The 24,365-nt window shown below is 41.8% G+C and overlaps 1 pseudogene; it reads left to right on the top strand.

Moving 5' to 3' along the window:
- The first annotated feature begins 23,780 nt into the window (after positions 1–23,780).
- LOC115935515 (uncharacterized) lies at positions 23,781–23,872 on the top strand (annotated as a pseudogene).
- Positions 23,873–24,365: the final 493 nt, after the last annotated feature.

Genomic DNA, 24,365 nt, shown 5'->3' with positions numbered 1-24,365 from the left:
AGTCAGGAGATCGAGACCATCCTGGCTAACATGATGAAACCCTGTCTCTACTAAAAATACAAAAAATTAGCCAGGCTTGGTGGTACATGCCTATAGTCCCAGCTACTCGGGAGGCTGAGGCAGGAGATTCGCTTGAACTTGGGAGGCAGAGGTTGCAGTGAGCCAAGATCATGCCACTGCACTCCAGCCTGGGCGACAGAGCAAGACTCCATCTCAAAAAAAAAAAAAAAAAAGAAGAAGAAGATATGTCCCCCAAGTTCTTTAATATTCTTCCTTCTGGGATTCTGGGAGGTAGAACTTCATTCCACCCCTGTTGAGTGTGGACTGGACTTAGTGACTCACTTCGAAAACAGAAGACACAGAAAAAGATGAAAATGGTAACTTTGCATTGCAGAAACCTGGAAAACATCACCAAATAACCAAGGTTAACCTTACAAGGAATAACTCGTGTTGATATGATGTATCCCATTATATGATTCAATGAGAAGAGCAATTTGATTTTATCTGATATTTGCTCATGATTATACTGGGGTTATACATTTTTTGGAAGAATATCAGATAAAACCAAATTGAATGACATGCTGCAAAATATCTGATCCATACTCTGCAAGACTGTCAAGGGCAAGCAGACGTACAGAGTGGACTGAGAAGACATGACAGTGAAATGCAAATCGGTGTCCTGGATTGAATCCTGGAACAGAAAAGGCATCTTAGTACAAAGACTTATGAATAGTTTCTGTAGTTTTGTTAATGGTATTCTACCAATGTTAATTCTTTAATTTTGATAAATCTACCATGGTTATACAAATTATTAACATTAGGGGAAGTGGAGTGAAGAGTAAACAAGGCCTCTCTCTATTATCTTTGCAACTCTTCTGTAAATCTAAAATTATTTCAAATAAAAAGTTTTTAAAATGTTATAAACATTACTCCTGTTGATTATTGTAAGTTCAACAGACATGCAATTTAAGATCCCGTAGCACCCATCAAATTAACATATGAAATGAGAGTTTAACTCTTGCTGTCCCTACAAAAATTAAACCTTATGAAAGTCATTCAAAATCATTTACTCTTTGCTGCTTTTGGAGGAACTGTGATTAACAAACAGACAAGGGGAGATGAAGTAGGTCATGTAGCAGAAATGGTTGCTTTTGGCACTGCAGACTTTGTTAGGATGAAACAGTTGCAGACACCTGCCACCAGGAACTTAGAATAGCCCTGCTGACACTTATGAGGGTTAGATGGTAGCTGAGACTCTGGTAAGAAGACAGATGTCTTGTTGACTCTCTTGAGCACTGAGCTGACCCCACCATGCACAGCACTGTGGCTACTTAATCTCATCAGCCTAGAGGAGGCAGCACGGCCTGCTGCATGGGGCAGAGTATGGAGAGAAGGTCAGAGCATGAAGATCACAGCTTTCAAACTAAACTGCAGGACAACTATAGGCAAGAGGTGAGTGTAACAATGGGACTGTGAACCACGATCCAAAACAGAGAAGGCCACATTGGACTTGTGACATCAGAAACACCCAAATCACCTTCTCTCTCAGAAACACAGATACAAACAAGATCAATCCTCACATCTATAGGTAGAAGAAATTCAATGCATGGGAAACATACGTAATGTGTTTGTCATGGTTTATGTTATTCTGAAATTCTATGACTATGTACCCTTTTGTTTTATTCTTGTTGTGGGTCCATTTTGTCTTTAATGAAAGAATTTCCATTCAGTACTCTATCCCAGTGTCCTCTTTTCAGAGACACTTTAGGCTAATAATAAATTTTCTGTGAAAGAAGTTTCATCAACATCTCAGAAGAATGTTTATTATATCTCAAATATCTGTCAGATCACCCACAAAAGATGTTCTGAATTAAATTCTTATTCCTAATTCTTGGTGGTCCTGTAGCTAACATAAAATATTTTCCTATTCAGAGGAACAGAGTGGCTGTTTCCTTTCCTTTCCCTTTCTTCTTTACCCCCTTCTGTTCTTATATTTTATTTTATTTCCTTCCTTCCTTCCTTCCTTCATTCCTTCCTTCCTTCATTTTTCATCTGTGAGAAGCTTTATTGTTGTTATTGTGATTACTACACACTGGGAAAAAACAAGTGTTGCAAATAGAAAGGAATTCTGGTTTAAAAATTGCTGATTGATGCTCAATGACTTATTCAGCCTTTGGTGTGTGGACTACGTAGCACTTTGAGTAATACACTCTTGATTGTTCAGCTAGAAGTTGAAGATGCAATCATGAAATTGAATCAGTTTGAGCTCTCCTTCTTGTTGGTCTATTTTTATCTTAACATTTTATATGAGAAATAGTTGGAGTGCATCAAAATGAATAAGCAGGAGAACATCACAAGTTAAAAACTAGAAGACATTCAAAGCAATTACCCCAGTATGACAATCATGATTGTCTTAGAAATAAAAGTTTCTATGATGTCTAATGCTCTTTTCTGACAGAAGGTGAAGTTCATTTATATCCCTGCTTCTTTGCTTCAATACATTCTCAGTAATTCCTATTAACTGACACTAAAGGAGCTTATAAGTTGTTTCATTAGTCACCATTTCCCAGGGTAGAAAAGTGATTAAGACATATGAAATACAGTCATTGATTATGAGGAGGAAAGCTGGATTTGAAATAAAGCCTGGAATTGAAGGACCAGATAAACTGCCTAAAAAGGAGAAAACAGTTCAGACAGAGCTGAACAGGTAAGTCCTAGGAATGTAGACAACTAAAGGCAGAGAGTTTCAACCAAAGAGCAGCACCAGCCTCACTCCACGTAGTTTACAGACACTGGCAGCCCTTTCTGACCCTAGCCTCCTGCATCAGGGCTGCGGCTGCTGTTCTCGTTCTTTGTCAGTTACCTACTGCTCTGTTCCTCTCTCTGGCAGTAGGCATTCAATGTGGACACCTGGAGAGATCCCAAGAGAGTCAGGAGAACAAGTATTGTTGTCTCTTTCATTTTGAATGCCACAGAATTACTGGTGGAATACAAAGCAACTCTCAGGAGCACTGCACTTTTCTGTTACATGATTGCTGCCTCTACACATCCTCTGAGGTGCTCAAGTTAGCCCCCAATTCTCTGGCGTAGACAGATGAAAAGTTGATGAAAACCGACAGGTGAAAATTTACCTGCAGAGCAGGTCATTTCTCTGTCCTGTCACCCTCCTCTTTAAAACTTCGTTGCAATGTTCCATCAGTAGGTGGAAGCCTAGGTTTGTCAGCTAAGTCCCAGAGCCATCATACTCTGTCCCTATGTATACATTCTGTTGTTTTCCTAGCTAACATTCACCGCAGTTTCCAGTCTCCACGTCTTTGCTTGTCCTGTGTTTTCTGCCTTCTCCATCACTCTCAGAATTCTAATCATCTGAAATGTTGGAAGTCAACTGTTAGCCTCTTAATCAAAGGCTCCCCTGCACTACTCTCCACAACATAAATAAATGAATGCATTCCTGCTATCCATTCTCTCTGTCATGATGCCCTGCTGTACATAACTACAGGCACATCATCCATTCTGACCTCTAATATTATAAATTCTTTATTCATTACATCTTAATCTCTTTAAAAAAAGCCACATGTGACTCATCTGTGTAACCTTTTTAGTATTTACCACACTTCTTGACACATAAGCATCTCCTAATATTCATCATGAAAGTCATCACAATGACACTGATAATATTTTACCTTCAAAATGTGTTTTCTCCTATCTGGAATCAAGGAACATATTTTTTCTTGTCCATTGTGTGGAGGAAACAAGAACTGCAAATATGTGCCAGACATAGCAGGATTCTCTGGATGAAGAAGGGGCCAGGCATAATGCCTGCCCTTAAAATGTTCATAGTCTAAGAGCTGGGGCAGACACGCGGCGTGGCCAACACAGTGCCCAGGCGTCAAGGGAGAGATTTGTTCTCAGTGTTTTGGAAACACAAAGAGGAGTTGATTGGTTTTACTGGAGGAAAAGAGGCAACAGGACCAAATATTTTAGGGAAGAAATTATGGGTGCAGATCTGGCCCAACTGAGAAATGAGAAAAGGGAAATCCAGGCAAGAGAAGAGTCCACGCATGGCATGGAGTTGAACTGCAAAGATGATCATAGACTGAGATTACAAAGAGAAATTCCAGTAACAATACAAAGTGGATTGACAGCACTGATGTCTCCATACACTGATACCCACACACACTGACCAACAAAATGACTTGGCATAAGACATTAAAGGAAGGATATCTCACCTTAGATTTGGGTGGACAGAGGTATTTTGGTGGAGGGGGTGGACTTTGAGCATAGCAGAGTCTCCAGTGACTAATATAATTTAAACCAGGTAAGGAAACAGAGGAGAACCTTATTGAATGGGACTTTGGTTTGACCAAAAACATGGATATAACAGTATATTTAAACACTGCAGAGATAAATTTGGCTAGAACAGAAGATATGGCAAGTGACATTAGGAGATAAGCTTGATAAGACATTGAGAGTTTGAAAATTATCCCAAGATCTTGGATTGTATTCTGTTAAAAAAAATTGAAGTTTTCTGAGGAAGGAAATTATGTGTTAGAAGAGATGTTAGATGAATAGATACACAAAATATGGTAGAAACATAGGATAGAATTATCGTTCAGCCTTCAAAAGAAAGGAAGTTCTGACATACATTACAGCATGGATTAACCTTGAGAACATCAGGCCAAGTGAAACAAGCCAGTCACCAAAGGGCAAATACTGTATGATTCCACTTACATAAGGTACCTGGAGTAGTCACCCTCATAGAAATACAAAGTGGAATGCTGGTTGCCAGTGGCTGGGGAGGGGGTAATGAGGAGCGGCTGCTTCAGGAGCACAGAGTTTTGGTTTTACAAGATGAAAGGAGTTAGGAAGATGGGGGTGGTGATGGTTGCACAGTATTATGGACATAATATCACTGAATTGTGCACTTAATACGTTTAAGATGATAAATTGTATATGGATTTTACCACAGTATAAGATAATAATAATAAAGTAACTTATTTTCAGTGAGAACTTGCCGTGGGTAAGTCCTCAGCATCATGTTATTAGCAAGGGTGATGTGATGCCCTGAGGATGGAGGACTGTGGCAGGATCCCATCTTCAGCTCTCTGGGCATCAGTTTTCTTATGACCTGCCCCACAGTGTTGTGAGTTTAATTTTTCAAAAACAAACTTAGGCTGGGCACGGTGGCTCACACCTGTAATCCCAAAACTTTGGGAGGCCAAGGTGGGTGGATCACCTGAGGGCAGGAGTTCGAGACCAGCCTGGCCAACATGGCGAAATACCATCTTTACTAAAAATACAAAAATTTGGCAGGTGTGGTGGTGGGCACTTGTAGTCCCAGCTACTTGGGAGGCTGAGGTAGGAGAATGCTTCGAACCTAGGGGAAGGAGGTTGCAGTGAGCTGTGATTGCACAACTGCACTGTAGCCTGGGCAACAATGTGAGACATGGTCAAACAAAAACAAAAACAAACAAGCAATCAAAAAACAAAGAGAAGAAGACATGCTAAATAAGATTAATCCTGAAGCAGTAGGCTTCATTCCACGTTAAATTATAAAAACATTTTAGGGCTGGGCATGGTGGCTCATGCCTGTGATCCCAGCACTTTGAGAGGCTGAGGCGGGTGGATCACGCGGTCAGGAGTTCGAGCCCAGCCTGGCCAACATGGTGAAACCCCATCTCTACTAAAAATACAAAAATTAGCTGGGCGTGGAGGTGCACACCTGCTACTCGGGAGGCTGCGGCAGAGGCAGGAGAATCACTTGAACCTAGGAGGCAGAGGTTGCAGTGAGGAAAGATTCACACCATTGCACTCCATCCTGGGTGACTGGGTGAGACTCCGTCTCAAAACAAAACAAAAAAACATTTTGGGTAATGGGTTTGTGACAAGTCCTATGCTTGTGTGCCGGAGAGAGTGCACTGAGGAGTAGCAGGGCCTGGCAGGACCAGCAGCATGAGGTGAGGAACGTGTCTGGGCAGATGTGTAAATATTGTGGACATGCGTGTGCCACAGTTCCCCATGCTGTGCCTGCCTGGGTGATAGCAGGGAAACTCTGATGGCGTGGACAACATGTCCCTTGATTGTTTTGTGGGACGACCACAACCCTAAGTAAGCCATTCCTGTCCCACACACTATTGTCAGGAAACTGTAGCGTGTGCCAGCATGTGAGGTGAACACACAATGTAAAGGGCATCTCTTTTTTGGCCAGCCTGACTGTTTCTTGCCCATGTCCCTCTGAAGAGCACCGTCCCCCGCAATGCAGCTGCCTCACCAAAGTGCCTGCTGAAGCCCTTACTGTGTACACTGCCATGGGGTACTGGTACGTTGCTGTTCTCAAAATTGACTATAATGTGTCAAGCTACTAATGTCCACAGGACATTGATGCAGCAAAACTATTGAGGATTTGCTGGAGAAGTGGAGGAGAGTCCATTCTCTGACTTTAATGTCAATTGTATTCCACTGGCCTTCACACAATGCCTTCTTGTAATATAACATCTCACAATGATTTTTGTGAAAAGTGGCCTGAAATTTCTCTCAAAGCCTCTTTCCCTCAAACCCAGGTAAATGTTCACAAGGGTCTTGGCAGGAGGTCCATCTGCTGAGACAGTGCTGGCCTGAGAGCAGCCTTTCCCTTTGATTTTATAGGTCAAATGCACTTGCCTGACTTTTAGTTCCCTTCAGAAGGGTTCTTTAAAAGTAAGTCTTTGTGCATGCAGACAGACCCTTGGCGAGCTTGCGCCTCCTCCAGAAGTGCTCAGACATTTGTTCATCCCAGGATGACCCTGGTTGAAATTCAAATTTGGACAATCTCTACCTCTGGTTGAGAGAATAAACACGTATGGCAAAACCTAGAGCTGGAGGTCCCATGAGGAATGACCCATATTCGCTAATGTAAGAAAGCACCCAGTATGTAACCACTGCTATCCACACTTCCACTGACACCATAAGCACAATTGACCTCAACTGCAATATTGTACTTTTAAATATTTATTTAATTTTAATATCTAAGAAACAAGTTAAAATCAAAAGAAAATGGTATGCAATATTGCAGTTGTAACTAAATAATCAACAAGACCCTCTCATTAGACCATTCATCTTGAATAAGCATAAGTGGGCAGCTAGCTAATGTTGCTTAGCCCTGCATATCTGAGGGTAGAAGGATTGAGTGATCTTTTGGTCACCAAAGTGCAAACTGATCTCCAGAAATAATTTAATAAAGGCAATGTTAATAACCTTCAAGTTGGTCTCACTGCAGATTCGTATTTTTAACTATCTCAGGTGCTGTTACATACTTAACCAGCGATCGTCCCAACAGACTGTCATCCATAATGTAAGGACCGCTCTGCAGGACAGTGGCTCTGGTGCTGCCCTGCTCACAGCCCTAGAGGCACTGTGGAGTGTTTCCAGGGCTGCCTGGGGAAAGGGGAGGCTGAGCTCACAAGGCAGGATGATTTCACCTGCACTGTGAGTCACTCTCCTTCTATTTTTTCTTATATTTCATTTCTGCAGAAGATTTTTTTAATACAAAAAATGCTGTTTGAACAAAAGTAATGCAATGTTTGTAATCTAATAAATGAAGAAAAAACTAGTAAGTCGACATTTGGACAGTGTCATAGAATAAAAGGCCTTTTGTCAAAAAAGGAAGGAAGGAAGGAAGGAAAGAAAGGGAGGGAGGGAAGGAAGGAAGGGAGAGAAAGGAAGAAAAGAAAAGAAAGAAAAGAAAAGAGAAAAGGAAAGGAAAGAAAAGAAAAAAGAAAAGAAAAGAAAAGAAAAAAGAAACCAGTAGCCCAAGAGCTCTCTGCTGCAGAGTTAACCTGGAGGACTGCAATCCGTGCTCTAGCCCACATGGCCATTCATTGACTCCAGCACTAGGAATAAAAACTTTGTTTTTTCTGATTAATCCATGGGCCATAGGTTTTATGTCATGAGACACCCGTTTAGTTCATTATTAATGACTGTACTTCATTATTTAAAAAAACTTTTTTTATTAGAATTCATTATTTTTCTTCATCAACTACACTCCCCTATATGTTATAGGGACAAAAACATCCTCCTACAGAACCAAATGCATCTGTTTTACATCATTTACATCATCCTGTCTAGTATTTTTTTCTTTTTTTAGTGGAAAATAAATTAATTCTTATATGTTTTTGATTTACTGGGGTTTATATTAACAGAAAAAGTCATGCTAGCTATAAAATGTTGCTGTATATGACATTTATAGACCAGTTTATGGCAGAGTTCTTTGTTCCTCTCGTTATTTAATTGGACACATTAGATTCACCATTTTCACACAAGACATTAAATAATCAAGGGCCCGGGTGCCATGGCTCACACCTGTAATCCCACCATTTTGGGAGGCCAAGGTGGGCTGATCACCTGAGGTCAGGAGTTCAAGACCAGCTTGGCCAACATAGTGAAACCCCATCTCTACTAAAAATACAAAAATTAGCTGGGTGTGGTGGTGTGTGCCTGTAATCCCAGCTACTCAGGAGGCTGAGACAGGAGAATCACTTGAAGCCAGGAGGGTGGAGGTTTTAGTCAGCCAAGACTGCACCACTGCACTCCAGCCTGGGCAACAGAGCAAGACTCCATCTCAAAAATAATAATTATTATCATCATTGTCAGGCCTCTGAGCCCAAGCCTGCACGTATACATCCAGATGGCCTGAAGCAACTGAAGAATCACAAAAGAAGTGAAAATGGCCAGTTTCTGCATTAACTGATTACATTTTCTTGTGAAATTCCTTCTCCTGGACAATGAATCTCAGAAGCTCCCCACCAAGCACCTTGTGACCCTCACCCCTGCCTGCCAGAGAACCACCCCTTTGACTGTATTTTCCACTACATACACAAATCCTGTAAAACTGCCCCATCCTTATCTGCCTTCACTGACTCTTTTGGGACTCAGCCCACCTGCACCCAGGTGATTAAAAAGCTTTATTGCTCACACAAAGCCTGTTGGTGGTCTCTTCATACAGACATACATGATATTTGGTGCTGTGACTCGGATGGGGGAACCTCCCTTGTGAGATCAATCTGCTGTCCTCCTCCTCTTTGCTCCATGAGAAAGATTCACCTACAACCTTGGGTCCTCATACCAACCAGCCCAAGGAACATTTCACCAATTTTAAATTAGTTAAGTGGCCTCTTTTTACTCTCTTCTCAACCTCTCTCACTATCCCTCAACCTCTTTATCCTTTCAATTCTGCTGCCACCCTTCAATTTCTCTCTTCTCTTAATTTCAGTTCCTTTCCTTTGCTGGTAGAGACAGAGGAGATATGTTTTATCCATGAACCCAAAACTCCGGTGCTGGTCACGGACTTGGGAAGACAGTCTTCCCTTGGTGTTTAATCACTGCAGGGACACCTGCCTGATTATTCACTCACATTTCAGAGGTGTCTGATCACTGCGGGGACACCTGCCTTGATGGCAAGCACCAACCCCCTGGGGGGCAAGTATCACCCCCCATTCTGTGTCTCTACCCTCTCTTTTCTTTGGGCTTGCCTCCTTCACTATGGGCAAACTTCAACCCTCCATTCCTCCTTCTTCTCCCTTAGCCTGTGTTCTCAAGAGCTTAAAACCTCTTCAACTCACACCTGATCTAAAACCTAAATGCCTTACTTTCTTCGCAACACTGCTTCACCCCAATACAAACTCAACAATGGTTCCAAATAACCAGAAAATGGCACTTTCGATTTCTCCATCCTACAAGACCTAGATAATGCTTGCCATAAAATGGGCAAATGGTCTGAGGTGCCTGACATCCAGGCATTGTTTTACATATCAGTCCCTCTCTAGTCTCTGCTCCCAGTGTGACTCATCCCAAATCTTTCTTATTTCTCTCCTGTCTATTCCTTCAGTATCTACCCCAAACTCTCAGTCCTTTGAATCCTCCTTTTCTACAGACCCATCTGACCTCTCCCCTCCTCCCCAGGCTGCTCCTCACCAGGCCCAGCCAGGTCCCAATTCTTCCTCAGCCTCCACTCCCCCACCCTACAATCCTTTTATCACCTCCCCTCCTCACACCTGGTCCGGCTTACAGTTTCATTCAGTGACTAGCCCTCCCCCACCTGCCCAACAATTTCCTTTTAAAGAGGTGGCTGGAGCTGAAGGCATAGTTAATGCTCCTTTTCCTTAATCCAACCTCTCCCAAATCAGTTAGTGTTTAGGCTCTTTTTCATCAAATATAAAAACCCTGCCCAGTTCATAGCCTGTTTGGCAACAACCCTTAGACGCTTTACTGCCCTAGACCCAGAGGGTGCAGAAGGCAGTCTTATTCTCAATATACATTTTATTACCCAATCTGCTCCGGACATTACAGAAAGCTCCAAAAATTAGATTCCAGCCCTCAAACCCCACAACAGGACTTAATTAACCTCACCTTCAAGGTGTACAGTGATAGAGGAGAGTTGCAATTACTTGCCTCCACTGTGAGACAAACCCCAGCCACATCTCCAGCACACAAGAACTTCAAAACACCTGAACTGCCGTGGCCAGGCATTCCTTCAGGACCTCCTCCCCCAGGATCTTGCTTCAAGTGCTGGAAATCTGGCCACTGGGCCAAGGAATGCCCACAGCCTGGGATTCCTCCTAAGCCATGTCCCATCTGTGCGGGACCCCACTGGAAATCTGACCGTCCAACTCACCCAGTAGCCACTCCCAGAGCCCCTGGAACTCTGGCCCAAGGCTCACTGACTGACTCCTTCCTTCCCAGATCTTTTCGGCTTAGCGGCTGAAGACTGACACTGCCCGATTGCCTCAAAAGCCTCCTGGACCATCACAGATGCTTTGAGTAACTCTTACAGTGGAGGGTAAGTCCATCCCCTTCTTAATTGATACAGGGGCTATCCACTCCATATTACCTTTTCTTCAAGGACCTGTTTCCCTTGCCTCCAGAACTGTTGTGGGTATTGACGGCCAGGCTTCTAAACCTCTTAAAACTCCCCAACTCTGGTGCCAACTTGGAAAACATTATTTTATGCACTCCTTTTTAGTTATCCCCACCTGCCCAGCTCCCTTATTAGGTTGAGACATTTTAACTAAATTATCTACTTCCCTGACTATTCCTGGGCTACAGGCTACAGCCACACCTCATTGCTGCCCTTTTCCCCAGTTCAAAGCCTCCTTTGTGTCCTCCCCTTGTGTCTCCCCACCTTAATCCACAAGCATAAGACACCTCTACTCCTACCTTGGCAACTGATCATGCACCCCTTATCATCCCATTAAAACCTAATCACCCTTACCCCAATCAATGCCAATATTCCATCCCACAGCAGGCTTTAAAAAAGGTTAAAGCCCATTATCACTCACCTGCTACAACATGGGCTTCTAAAGCCTATAAACTCTCCTTACAATTCCCCTATTTTACCTGTCCAAAAACCAGACAAGTCTTACAGGTTATTTCAGGATCTGCACCTTATCAGTAAAGTTGTTTTGCCTATCCACCCCATGGTGCCAAACCCACATACTTTCCTATCCTCAATACCTCCCTCCACAACCCATTATTCTGTTCTAGATCTCAAAGATGCTTTCTTTACTATTCCTTTGCACCCTTCATCCCAGCCTCTCTTCACTTTCACTTGGACTGACTCTGACACCCATCAGTGTCAGCAACTTACCTAGGCTGCACTGCTGCAAGGCTTCATGGACAGCCCCCATTACTTCAGTCAAGCCCTTTCTCATGATTTACTTTCTTTCCATCCATCTGCTTCTCACCTTATTGAATATTTTGATGACCTTCTACTTTATAGCCCTCCTACAAATCTTCCCAACAAGATATCTCCTGCTCCTTCAACATTTATTCTCCAAAGGATATCGGGTACCCACCTCCAAAGCTCAAATTTCTTCCCCATCCATTACCTACCTTGGCATAATTCTTCATGAAAACACACGTGTTCTCCCTGCCGATCATGTCTGGCTGATCTCTCAAACCCCAACCCCTTCTACAAAGCAACAACTCCTTTCCTTCCTGTGCATGGTTGGATACTTTTGCCTTTAGATACCTGGTTTTACCATCCTGACTAAACCATTATATAAACTCACAAAAGGAAACTTAGCTGACCCCATAGATCCTAAATCCTTTCCCCACTCCTCTTTCCTTTCCTTAAAAACAGCTCTAAAAGCTGCTCCCACACTAGCTCTCCCTAACTCATCCCAACCCTTTTTCATTACACACACCAAAGTGCAGGGCTGTGCAGTTGGAATCTTTACACAAGAGCTGGGACCATGCCCTGTAGCCTTTCTGTCCAAACAACTTGACCTTACTGTTTTAGGCTGGCCCCCACATTATTCCTGATACCACACCTGACCTCCATAACTGTATCTCTCTGATCCACCACACATTCACTCCATTTCCCCATATTTCCTTTTTCCTGTTCCTCACCCTGATCATACTTGGTTTACTGATGGCAGTTCCACCAGGCCTAATCGCCACTCACTAGCAAAGGCACGCTATGCTATAGTATCTTCCACATCAATCAATCATTGAGGCTACTGCTCTGCCCCACTCCACTACCTCTCATCAAGCCAAACTCACTGCCTTAACTCAAGCCCTCACTCTTGCAAAAGGACTGTGTGTCAATATTTATACTGACTCTAAATACGCCTTCCACATCCCACACCACCATGTTGTTATATAGGCTGAAATAGGTTTCCTCACCATGCAAAGGTCCTCCATCATTAATGCCTCTTTAATAGAAACTCTTCTCAAGTCCGCTTTACTTCCAAAAAAAAAAAAAAAAAGCTGGAGTCATTCACTGCAAAGGCCATCAAAGGGCCCCAGGCCCCATTCCTCAAGGCAACAATTATGCTGATAAGACATCTAAAAAAGCAGCCAGTATTCCTACTTCTGTCCTCATGGCCAGTTTTTCTCCTTCTCATCAGTCACTTCTATTTACTCTTCCACTGAAGTTTCCACCTATCAGTTCCTCCCCACTCAAGGCAGATGGTTCTTACACCAAAAAAAAAAAAAAAAAAATCTCCTTCCAGCCTCACAGGCCCATTCTATTCCATTGAATTTTCATAACCTTGTTCATTTAGGTTACAAGCTGCTAGCCCACCTCTTAAAACCTCTAATTTCCTTTCCATCGTGAAAATCTATCCTCAAAAAATCACTTCTCAGTGTTCCATCTGCTATTCTTCTACTCCTCAGGGATTTCTCAGGCCCCCTCCTTTCCCTACACATGAAGCTTTGGGATTTGCCCCTGCCCAGGACTGGCAAATTGACTTTGCTCACATGCCCCAAGTCAGGAAATTAATATACCTCTTGGTCCGGGTAGACACTTTCACTGGATGGGTAGAGGCCTTTCCCATAGGGTCTGAGAAGGCCACTGCAGTCATTTCTTCCCTTCTGTCAGACATAATTCCTCAGTTTGGCCTTCTCACCTCTATACAGACCAATAATGGACCACCCTTTATTAGTCAAATCACCCAAGCAGTTTCTCAGGCTCTTGGTATTCAGTAGAACCTTCATACCCCTTACTGTCCTCAATCTTCAGGAAAGGTAGAACAGACGAATGGTCTTTTAAAGACACACCTCACCAAGCTCAGCCTCCAACTTAAAAAGGACAGGACAGTACTTTTATCTATTGCCCTTCTCAGAATTACAGCCTGCCCTCAAGATGCTACAGGTTACAGTCTATTTCAACCTTTATATAGACGCACTTTCTTGCTCAGCCCCAACCTTGTTCCAGACGCCTGCCCTGTGGGCGACTATCTTCCAGTCCTCCAGCAGGCTAGACAGGAAATTTACCAGGGTGCCGATCTTCTCTTGCCTACTCCAGATTCCCAGCCATATGAAGACACCCTAGCTGGATCCCTAGGAGTCTGGGTGCAGGACACATCTTTTAGTACTCCTTCTCATCTTTTCACTTTTCATTTCCAGTTTTGCCTTGCACAAGGTCTCTTCTTCCTCTGTGGCTCCTCTACCTACTTGTGTCTACCTGCTAATTGGACAGGCAGATGCACACTAGTTTTCCTTACTCCCAAAATTCAATTTGCAAATGGGACCAGTTTCCTGTTCCCCTCATGACACCAACACTTCACTACTATTTTGTTTTGTTTTTCTTATTATTAATATAAAAAGACAGGAATAGGCCTCGAATTACTCACTGCTGAAAAAGGAGGACTTTGCATATTTCTAAATGAAGAATGTTGTTTTCACCTAAATCAATCTGGCCTGGTATAGGACAACATAAAAAAACTCAAGGATAGAGCCCAAAAACTCACCAACCAAGCAAATAATTACACTGAACCCCCTTGGACACTCTAATTGGATGTCCTAGGTCCTCTCAATTCTTAGTCCTTTAATACCTGTTTTCTTTTTCTCTTATTCAGACCTTGTGTCTTCTGTTTATTTTCTCAATTCATACAAAACTGCATCCAGGCCATCACCAGTCATTCTATATGACAAATGCTCCTTCTAACAACCCCACAGTGTCACCCCCTACCCCGAAACTTTTCTTCAGTTTAATCTCTCCAACTCTAGGTTCCCATGCCACCCCTAATCCTGCTTGAAGCAGCCCTGAGAAACATCACCCATTATCTCTCCATACCACCCCCAAACATTTTCACTGCCCCAACACTTCACCACTATTTTGTTTTATTTTTCTTATTAATATAAGAACACAGGAATGTCAGGCCTGTGAGCCCAAGCCTGCATGTGTTCATCCAGATGGCCTGAAGCAACTGAAGAATCACAAAAGAAGTGAAAATGGCCAGTTCCTGCCTGAACTGATGGCATTTATTTATTTATTTATTTATTTTACTTTACGTTCTAGGATACATGTGCATGATGTGCAGGTTTGTTACATATGTATACATGTGCCATGTTGGTGTGCTGCACCCACTAACTCATCATTTACATTAGGTATTTCTCCTAATGCTATCCCTCCCCCCTCACCCCACCCCATGACAGGCCCCGGTGTGTGATGTTCCCCACCCTGTGTCCAAGTGTTCTCATTGTTCAATTCCCACCTAAGAGTGAGAACATGCAGTGTTTGGTTTTCTGTCCTTGCAATAGTTTGCTCAGAATGATGGTTTCCGGTTTCATCCATGTCCCTACAAAGGACATGAACTCATCCTTTTTCATGGCTGCATAGTATTCCATGTTGTATATGTGACACATTTTCTTAATCCAGTCTATCATTGTTGGACATTTGGGTTGGTTCCAAGTCTTTGCTATTGTGAATAGTGCCACAATAAACATACTTGTGCATGTGTCTTTACAGTAGCATGATTTATACTCCTTTGGGTATATACCACAGTAATGGGATCTCTGGGTCAAATGGTATTTCTAGTTCTAGATCTTTGAGGAATTGCCACATTGTCTTCCACAATGGTTGAACTAGTTTACACTCCCATCAACAGCATAAAAGTTTTCCTATTTCTCCACATCCTCTCCAGCATCTGTTGTTTCCTGACTTTTTAATGATCATCATTCTAATTGGTGTGAGAAGGTATTTCATTGTGGTTTTGATTTGCGTTTCTCTGATGGCCAATGATGATGAGCATTTTTTCATGTGTCTGTTGGCTGCATAAATGTCTTCTTTTGAGAAGTGGCTGTTCATATACTTTGCCCACTTTTTGATGGGATTGTTTGATTTTTTTTCTTGTAAATTTGTTTAAGTTCTTTGTAGATTCTGGATATTAGCCCTTGGTCAGATGGGTAGATTGCAAAAATTTTCTCCCATTCTGTAGGCTGCCTGTTCACTCTGATGGTAGTTTCTTCTGCTGTGCAGAAGATCTTTAGTTTAATTAGATCCTATTTGTCAATTTTGGCTTCTGTTGCCATTGCTTTTGGTGTTTTAGTCATGAAGTCCTTGCCCATGCCTACGTCCTGAATGGTAATGCCTAGGTTTTCTTCTAGGGTTTTCATGGTTTTAGGTCTAACATTTAAGTCTTTAATCCATCTTGAATTAATTTTTGTATAAAGGGTAAGGAAGGGATCCAGTTTCAGCTTTCTACATATGGCTAGCCAGTTTTCCCAGCACCATTTATTAAATAGGGAATCCTTTCCCCATTTCTTGTTTTCGTCAGGTTTGTCAAAGATCAGACAGTTGTAGATGTGTGGTATTATTTCTTAGGGCTCTGTTCTGTTAAATTGGTCTATATCTCTGTTTTGGTACCAGTACCATGCTTTTTGATTACTGTATCCTTGTAGTATAGTTTGAAGTCAGGTAGTGTGATGCCTCCAGCTTTGTTCTTTTGGCTTAGGATTGACTTGGCAATGTGGGCTCTTTTTTGGTTCCATATGAACTTTAAAGTAGTTTTTTCCAATTCTTTGAAGAAAGTCATTGGTAGCTTGATGAGGATGGCATTGAATCTATAAATTACCTTGGGCAGTATGGCCATTTTCACGATATTGATTCTTCCTACCCATGAGCATGGAATGTTCTTCCATTGTTTGTATCCTCTTTTATGTCATTGAGCAGTGGTTTGTAGTTCTCCTTGAAGAGGTCCTTCACGTCCCTCGTAAGTTGAATTCCTAGGTATTTTATTCTCTTTCAAGCAATTGTGAATAGGAGTTCACTCACGATTTGGCTCTCTGTTTGTCTGTTATTGGTGTATAGGAATGCTTGTTATTTTTGCACATTGATTTTGTATACTGAGACTTTGCTGAAGTTGCTTATCAGTTTAAGGAGATTTTGGGCTGAGACGATGGGGTTTTCTAAACATACAATCATGTCATCCGCAAACAGGGACAATTTGACTTCATCTTTTCCTAATAGAATACCCTTTATTTCTTTCTCCTGCCTGATTGCCCTGGCCAGAACTTCCAACACTATGTTGAATAGTAGTAGTGAGAGAGGGCACCCCTGTCTTGTGCCAGTTTTCAAAGGGAATGCTTCCAGTTTTTGCCCATTCAGTATGATATTGGCTGTGGGTTTGTCACAAATAGCTCTTATTATTTTGAGATATGTCCCATCAATACCTAGCTTACTGAGAGTTTTTAGCATGAAGGGCTATTGAATTTTGTCAAAGGCCTTTTCTGCATCTATTGAGATAATCCTGTGGTTTTTGTTTTTGGTTCTGTTTATATGCTGGATTACATTTATTGATTTGTGTATGTTGAACCAGCCTTGCATCCCAGGGATGAAGCCAACTTGATCATGGTGGATAAGCTTTTTGAGGTGCTGCTGGATTCGGTTTGCCAGTATTTTACTGAGGATTTTTGCACGGATGTTCATCATGGCTATTGGTCTAAAATTCTCTTTTTTTGTTGTGTCTCTGCCAGGCTTTGGTATCAGGATGATGCTGGCCTTATAAAACGAGTTAGGGAGCATTCCCTCTTTTTCTATTGATTGGAATAGCTTCAGAAGGAATGGTACCAGCTCCTCTTTGTACCTCTGGTAGAATTCAGCTGTGAGTCCATCTGGTCCTGGACTCTTTGGTTGGTAAGCTATTAATTATTGCCTCAATTTCAGAGCCTGTTATATGCCTATTCAGGGGATTCAACTTCTTCCTGGCTTAGTCTTGGGAGTGTGTATGTGTCCAGGAATTTATCTATTTCTTTTAGATTTTCTAGTTTATTTGCATAGAGGAGTTTTTAGTATTCTCTGATGGTAGTTTGCATTTCTGTGGGATTGGTGGTGATATCCCCTTTATCATTTTTTATTGTGTCTATTTGATTCTTTTCTCTTTTATTCTTTATTAGTCTTGCTAGCAGTCTATCTATTTTATTGATCTTTTCAAAGAAACCAGCTCCTGGATTCATTGATTTTTTTGAAGGGTTTTTTCTGTCTTTAACTCCTTCAGTTCTGCTCTGATCTTAGTTATTTCTTGCCTTCTGCTAGCTTATGAATGTGTTTGCTCTTGCTTCTCTAGTTCTTTTAAATGTGATGTTAGGGTGTCAATTTTAGATCTTTCCTGCTTTCTCTTGCAGAGAAATGTCTGTGGGCATTTAGTGCTATAAATTTCCCTCTACACATTGCTTTAAATGTGTCCCAGAGATTCTGGTATGTTGTCTCTTTGTTCTCATTGGTTTCAAAGGACATCTTTATTTATGCCTTCATTTCATTATTTACCCAGTAGTCATTCAGGAGCAGGTTGTTCAGTTTCCATGTAGTTATGTGGCTTTTTTCTTTTTCTTTTTTTTTTTTTTTTTTTTTTTTTGAGACGGGGTCTCTCTCTGTCACCCAGGCTGGAGTGCAGTGGCGCAATCTCAGCTCACTGCAAGCTCTGCCTCCTGGGCTTATGACATTCTGCCTCAGCCTCTGGAGTAGCTGGGACTACAGGCGCCCACCACTACGCCCAGCTAATTTTTTTTTTTTTTTTTTTTTGTATTTTTAGTAGAGACAGGGTTTCACCACGTTAGCCAGGATGGTCTCCGTCTCCTGACCTCTTGATCCGCCCTCCTCGGCCTCCCAAAGTGCTGGAATTACAGGCATGAGCCACTGCGCCCAGCCAGTTGTGCAGTTTTGAGTGAGTTCCTTCATCCTGAGTTCTAATTTGATTGCACTGTGCTCGGAGAGACAGTTGGTTAAGATTTCTGTTCTTTTACATTGGCTGAGGAATGCTTTACTTCCAACTATGTGGTCAATTTTGGAATAAGTGTGATGTGGTGCTGAGAAGAATGTATATTCTGTTGATTTGTGGTGGAGAGTTCTGTAGATGTCTATTAGATCTGCTTGGTGCAGAGCTGAGTTCAAGTCCTGGATATCCTTGTTAACTTTCTGTCTCATTGATCTGTCTAATGTTGACAGTGAGGTGTTAAAGTCTCCCGTTATTATTGTGTGGGAGTCTAAGTCTCTTCATAGGTCTCTAAGGACTTGCTTTATGAATCTGGGTGCTCCTGTATTGTCTGCATTTCCAACTGAGGTACCAGGTTCATCTCATTGTGACTGGTTAGACAGTGGGTGCAGCCCACAGAGTGTGAGCCAAAGCAGGTGGGGCTTCCCCTCACCCGGGAAGCACAAGGGGTGGGGGAATTCCCTTTCCTAGCCAAGGGAAGCCGTGACAGAGGGTACCTGGAAAATCAGGACCCTACCGCCCTAATACTGCACTTTTCCAATGGTCTTAGTAAAGGGCACACCAGGAGATTATATCCTACACGTGGCTCAGCAGGTCCTACGCCCACAGAGCCTTGCTCACTGCTAGCACAGCAGTCCAAGATCAAACTGCAAGGGGGCAGTGAGGCTGGGGTAGGGGCGCCTACCATTGCTGAGGCTTGACTAGGTAAACAAAGCAGCCAGGAAGCTTGAACTGGGTGGAGCCCACCGCTGCTAAAGGAGGCCTGCCTGCCTCTGTAGACTCCACCTCTGGGGGCAGGGAATAGCTGAACAAAAGGCAGCAGAAACTTCTGCAGACTTAAACCTCCCTGTCTGACAGCTTTGAAGGGAGCAGTGGTTCTCCCAGCACAGAGTTTGAGATCTGAGAATGGAAAGACTGCCTCCTCAAGTGGGTCCCTCACCCCTGAGTCACCTAACTGGGAGAAACCTCCCAGTAGGGGCCAACTGACACCTCATACAGCTGGATACACCTCATACAGTGGATCTCTCAGCAGAAACTCTACAAACCAGAAGAGAGTGGGGCCAATATTCAACATTCTTAAAGAAAAAATTTTCAACCTGGAATTTCATATCCAGCCAAACTAATCTTCATAAGTGAAGGAGAAATAAAATTCTTTAGACAAGCAAATGCTGAGAGATTTCATCATCATCAGGCCTGCCTTACAAGAGCTCCTGAAGGAAGCACTAAACATGGAAAGGAACAACCAGTACCAGCCAGGGCAAAAACATGCCAAATTGTAAAGGCCATCGATGCAGGAAGAAACTGCACCAACTAACAAGCAAGATAACCAGCTAACATCATAATGACAGGATCAAATTCACACATAACAATATTAACCTTAAATGTAAATGGGCTACATGCCCCAATTAAAAGACACCGACTGCCAAATTGGATTGAGTCAAGATCCATAGTGTGCTGCATTCAGGAGACCCATCTCATGTGCAGAGACACACATAGGCTCAAAATAAAGGGATGGAGGAAGATCTACCAAGCAAATGGAAAACAAACAAACAAAAAAGCAGGGGTTGCAATCCTAGTCTCTGATAAAACAGACTTTAAACCAACAAAGATCAAAAGAGACAAAGAAAGCCATTACATAATGCTAAAGGGATCAATTCAACAAGAAGAGCTAACTAAACTGATGACATTATCTCATGAAATTCCTTCTCGTGGACAATGAGTCTCAGAAGCTCCCCACCAAGCACCTTGTGACCCCGTCCCGCCCGCCAGAGAACAACCCCTTGACTGTAATTTTCCACTACCTACACAAATCCTATAAAACTGCCCCACCCCTATCTCCCTTTGCTGACTCTCTTTTCAGACTCAGCCAGTCAGCAGCATCATCATCAAGGGCCCAGGGTTCGGAGGATTAATCATCAGGTGGACTAATTGAAGAAAAGACATGTCCTCCCCTCATGTGATTGTTGGTTCAGTTTTTCTCAGCATTGAACCCACCCTGGTGTATTCTGTGAGGCTGGGTTTGGATGCCGCAAGCTCCACTTCCCACACCCCCTGCCAACTGACTTCTTGCTGCCTATGGGAGACCTGAGAGGGAGACTCAGAGCTGGGAGAAGGGAAGAAGGCACTTCTTTCCTGTGTCTTAGTTCCTGGCAAGGATACCTCAGTGGCAGATTCCTATGCCTGTTTTTTGACCTTCTGAGTACTTGATGCAAAATGGGTCTCCTTAAAGGTCCAAGCCTCAGCTGTGCAGTCCCCTTGTTGAGTGTTCAGCCTTTCAATGCCTGCGTCTCTATGCCCTGCACTCAACGTCTCCTGTGAATAATCTATAATGCCAGTTCTGCTGTCCTGACTAGATCTGGACACACACGGCTTTCAATCTTGGAAAAACAAACTCATAGAAGTTAAATTGTCTAGAGTCTCACAGAGAGCAAACAGATTATAGAATTCTAAGGTTGGAATGATCCTCACAGATTATGGAATCATCAATTTATAGATGAGTTTTGCATTGTTTTAAAAGTTAGGCAATTTACACAATATGATTCAGCTACTAAATGGCAGAATTAAAACTCGAGTTGATTTTTTTTGTACATACCTCCATTTGAATTTAATTTTTATGTTCAAAATGCATTGTGGAAGATCCAAAATAATATGCTTTACATAAAGCTATTGTCAATGAGAGCTAAGTTGAGAGTTTTCAATGGAGAAAAAGGAACTAGTTTCTTTTAATGCCTGTCATTTTGTACATAGAAATTAATTAACTCTCCTAGTCAATTTGCCTTTCAACGTGGCCACAACAGACTTTTTTTAGTGCAGAGATACATAGACACATTCTCCAGAATCCCCCAGATGGAAGAGAAGAACTGAAGAGATCAAACTGCGTTGAAAATGAATCCATCTCTGTATTGAACTTCTGACCAAATGTTTCCATGTCTCGTCAATTAGACCTCTTGACCAGGGCACCTTTAATGCTTAACATAAGCTCCCTGAAATTCATTGCTCATTAAGCATGTCTAATCACCCCAAAGTCTTGAACAGACAATTCACATGAACAGATTGCCTGTAAGTTTTTGATGTTAAGCACCACTAAACATATGTTTAATGTCTCAACATTTCAAACTAATTCATAATAAGCAACTTCCCATGGTAAAATTTATATTTTTGACAGGTAAGTTAAATCTTCCTTCTTTGCAGTTCTGCTAATATTTTTGACCTTGAATACTAATAGCAAAATTGACTTAAATCACTTATTATTTTTAACAAAAAATGTTTCATATTGAAAATAAGCTTTTTTTCAGCTTTTTAAAATAAATTCATTTGACTGTCTTTATTACCTAGTTGAAAGAAAAAAAATAATGCTTTGATTTTCTCAAGAAAAGAAGTACCTCTCATTTTTAATGGATATTTCAGCAGTTTTAGCTCACTTTTAATTTATTTATGTCCAGAAAGGCAAGACATGATTTTTATTTGATGCCATAATTTTCACTTAAAAGGAATACAACTATTGCAAACCAAATTCATGCCAAAATCATAATGAAATTGAGATCATAGTTTTACTTTCTATTTGTTTTGTTTTTATATATGAGAGACTATGTCAGCTTAAAAAACATAATTCAAATATTTGAAATTTCAGATGAAGTAAATTCATTGAAAGATTTCCAGGAGAGAAAAACTGTCATTAGTTTCTATCTTAGTAATAAAAGTGTGCTTATCATGCAAGAAGAAGAAAGTATCAAAATGACTTGAGCCTGAAAGCCCCTGTCAGTGAACAGCCACAAAGGCTTGACTAGAAACTCAATGCAAAATAAAGTAACTCACTGGGTAACTGGTGGTGTTTTCCTTCCCTAAAACGTACAGGATAAGAATATCAGCAACCCCCTTAACAAATCATCACTCTCTCATTCTACCTCTTACATTTTGTCCTCTGAGAAAACAAGTCTTTCATTGGATGACAATTGTACTCTAATTTTAAACACATTCATGAAGGTCTGTGTAGAAGGGCCATAGGATTTTGAGTTCAGGAGCTCTGACTTGGAAGCCACACCACCTGCCTCCTGTGCCTCAGTTTCCACCTTCATGAAAGCAAGATAATAGCGCCTCACTAACGGAAGTGTTGTGAATAGTGAGTTAATATACATAAAACTTAGGATAGTGTCTAACACTACCCCCCAGTCTCTTAAAAAGACTAAATTCTTTCTGAATATTAGCAATTCTATTATTTCATTATTATTCTTATTTTTCTATTTTGTGCAAGATTTCTAAAAGATTGATTTATTCAGTATGAATTTTGTAATCTGGAGAATAAAAACACCTAAGTTTATTTTTCATGAGAATTTTGGGGTGTATTGGGGCATAAAATCTTGCTTAAAGATTATACCTTTTTAGAAAAAAATAGAGTTACACTTTCTATCCTAAATATGATTTATTCAACATATAATTAGTCACATTGCTCTCTGTCTTCCTATCCCAAAGTGTTTAATTTCAGGTCTGGAGTTACTTACTACATGGTCATAATATTAAGTTATTTCAATGAATATCAATTCTCATTCTGCAAAACAATATTATGGTTCTAATTGTTTTATACAATGTCATGAGTTTCTTTTAAATGTGGGGTGGTGTTCAAAAAATATGTCCAAAACACTGTGGAAATAAGTTATTCAAAATCTAAGCTGTAGCCGGGTGCAGTGGCTTATGCCTGTAATTCCAGCACTGTGGGAGGCTGAGGCAATTGGATCACCTGAGGTCAGGAGTTCGAGACCAGCCTGGCCAACATGGCAAAATCCCATCTCTACTAAAAATACAAAAATTCCCTGGGTGTGGTGTCATGCCCCTATAGTCCCAGCTCCTCGGGAGGCTGAGGCAGGAGAGCTCCTTGAACATGGGAGGCAGAGGTTGCAGTGAGCTGAGATTGCACCACTGCACTCTAACCTGGGGAACAGAGTGAGACTCCATCTCAAAAAAAAGAAAAAAAATCTAAGCTATTAGAACTCATTATTTTCAGCCTTAAAGGAATATAAGTATGGGTTCTGTGTGAGGTGGCAGGCAGCTATACCTTAGGCAGCTGTAACCTTTTTTCTCTGATTATAAGTTAGTCTTCTTCCTTATCTGCACTGTTTTCTAAATGTTGTAAAGGACTCAAGGATGCCAGGGAAGACCCCTTTTCACGTCACTGCTGATCGTCATTATAGATGAACTTCTCTCTTACCTTTCTTACACAGACTTCATGGCTACCATATTGTCTTAAGATGGACTATTGATACACCTTTTTAAGTTGAAAAGAAAATAGAAATCACCTGCAAAGAAAAGAAAATGAACCTTTTGTAGTTCATAAGCAGGATGACTGAGTTTTCATGCACTTGTGTGAGATGCGCCTCCCTCAATGTTGGCACATTACCCATCTGATGTGAAAAAAAAAAAAGAAGAAGAGGAAAGGAAAATAAAAGAAAGAAAAGGAAAAGGAAAGTAAAAGAGAAATGGAAAGGAAAAAGGAAGAGAAGGGAAGGGAAGCGAAGGAGGAAGGGAAGGGGGAAGGGAAGGGAAGGGAAGGGAAGGGAAAGGGAAAGGGGAAGGGGAAGGGAAGGGAAAGGGGAAGGGAAGGGAAGGGAGAAGGGAAAGGGGAAGGGAAGAGGAAGGAGAAGGGAAAGGGGAAGGGAAGGGGAAGGAAAGGGAAGGGAGAAGGGAAAGGAGAAGGGAAAGGGGAAGGGAAGGGGAAGGAAAGGGAAGGGAGAAGGGAAAGGGGAAGGGAAGGGGGAAAGGAAAAGGGAAGGGGAAAGGAAAGGGGGAAGGGGAAAGGGAAGGGAAAGGGAAGGGGAAGCAAAGGGAAAATGGAAAGGAAAGGAAAAGGAAAAGGGAAGGAAAAAGGAAAGAAGGCCTGGCATGCTGGCTCATGCCTGTAAT

This window comes from Gorilla gorilla, chromosome 6 (assembly GCF_029281585.2).
Source record: "Gorilla gorilla gorilla isolate KB3781 chromosome 6, NHGRI_mGorGor1-v2.1_pri, whole genome shotgun sequence".
NCBI lineage: Eukaryota > Metazoa > Chordata > Mammalia > Primates > Hominidae > Gorilla > Gorilla gorilla.
Note: the sequence above shows the minus strand (reverse complement) of the source record. Positions and strands in the feature narration are given on the sequence as shown.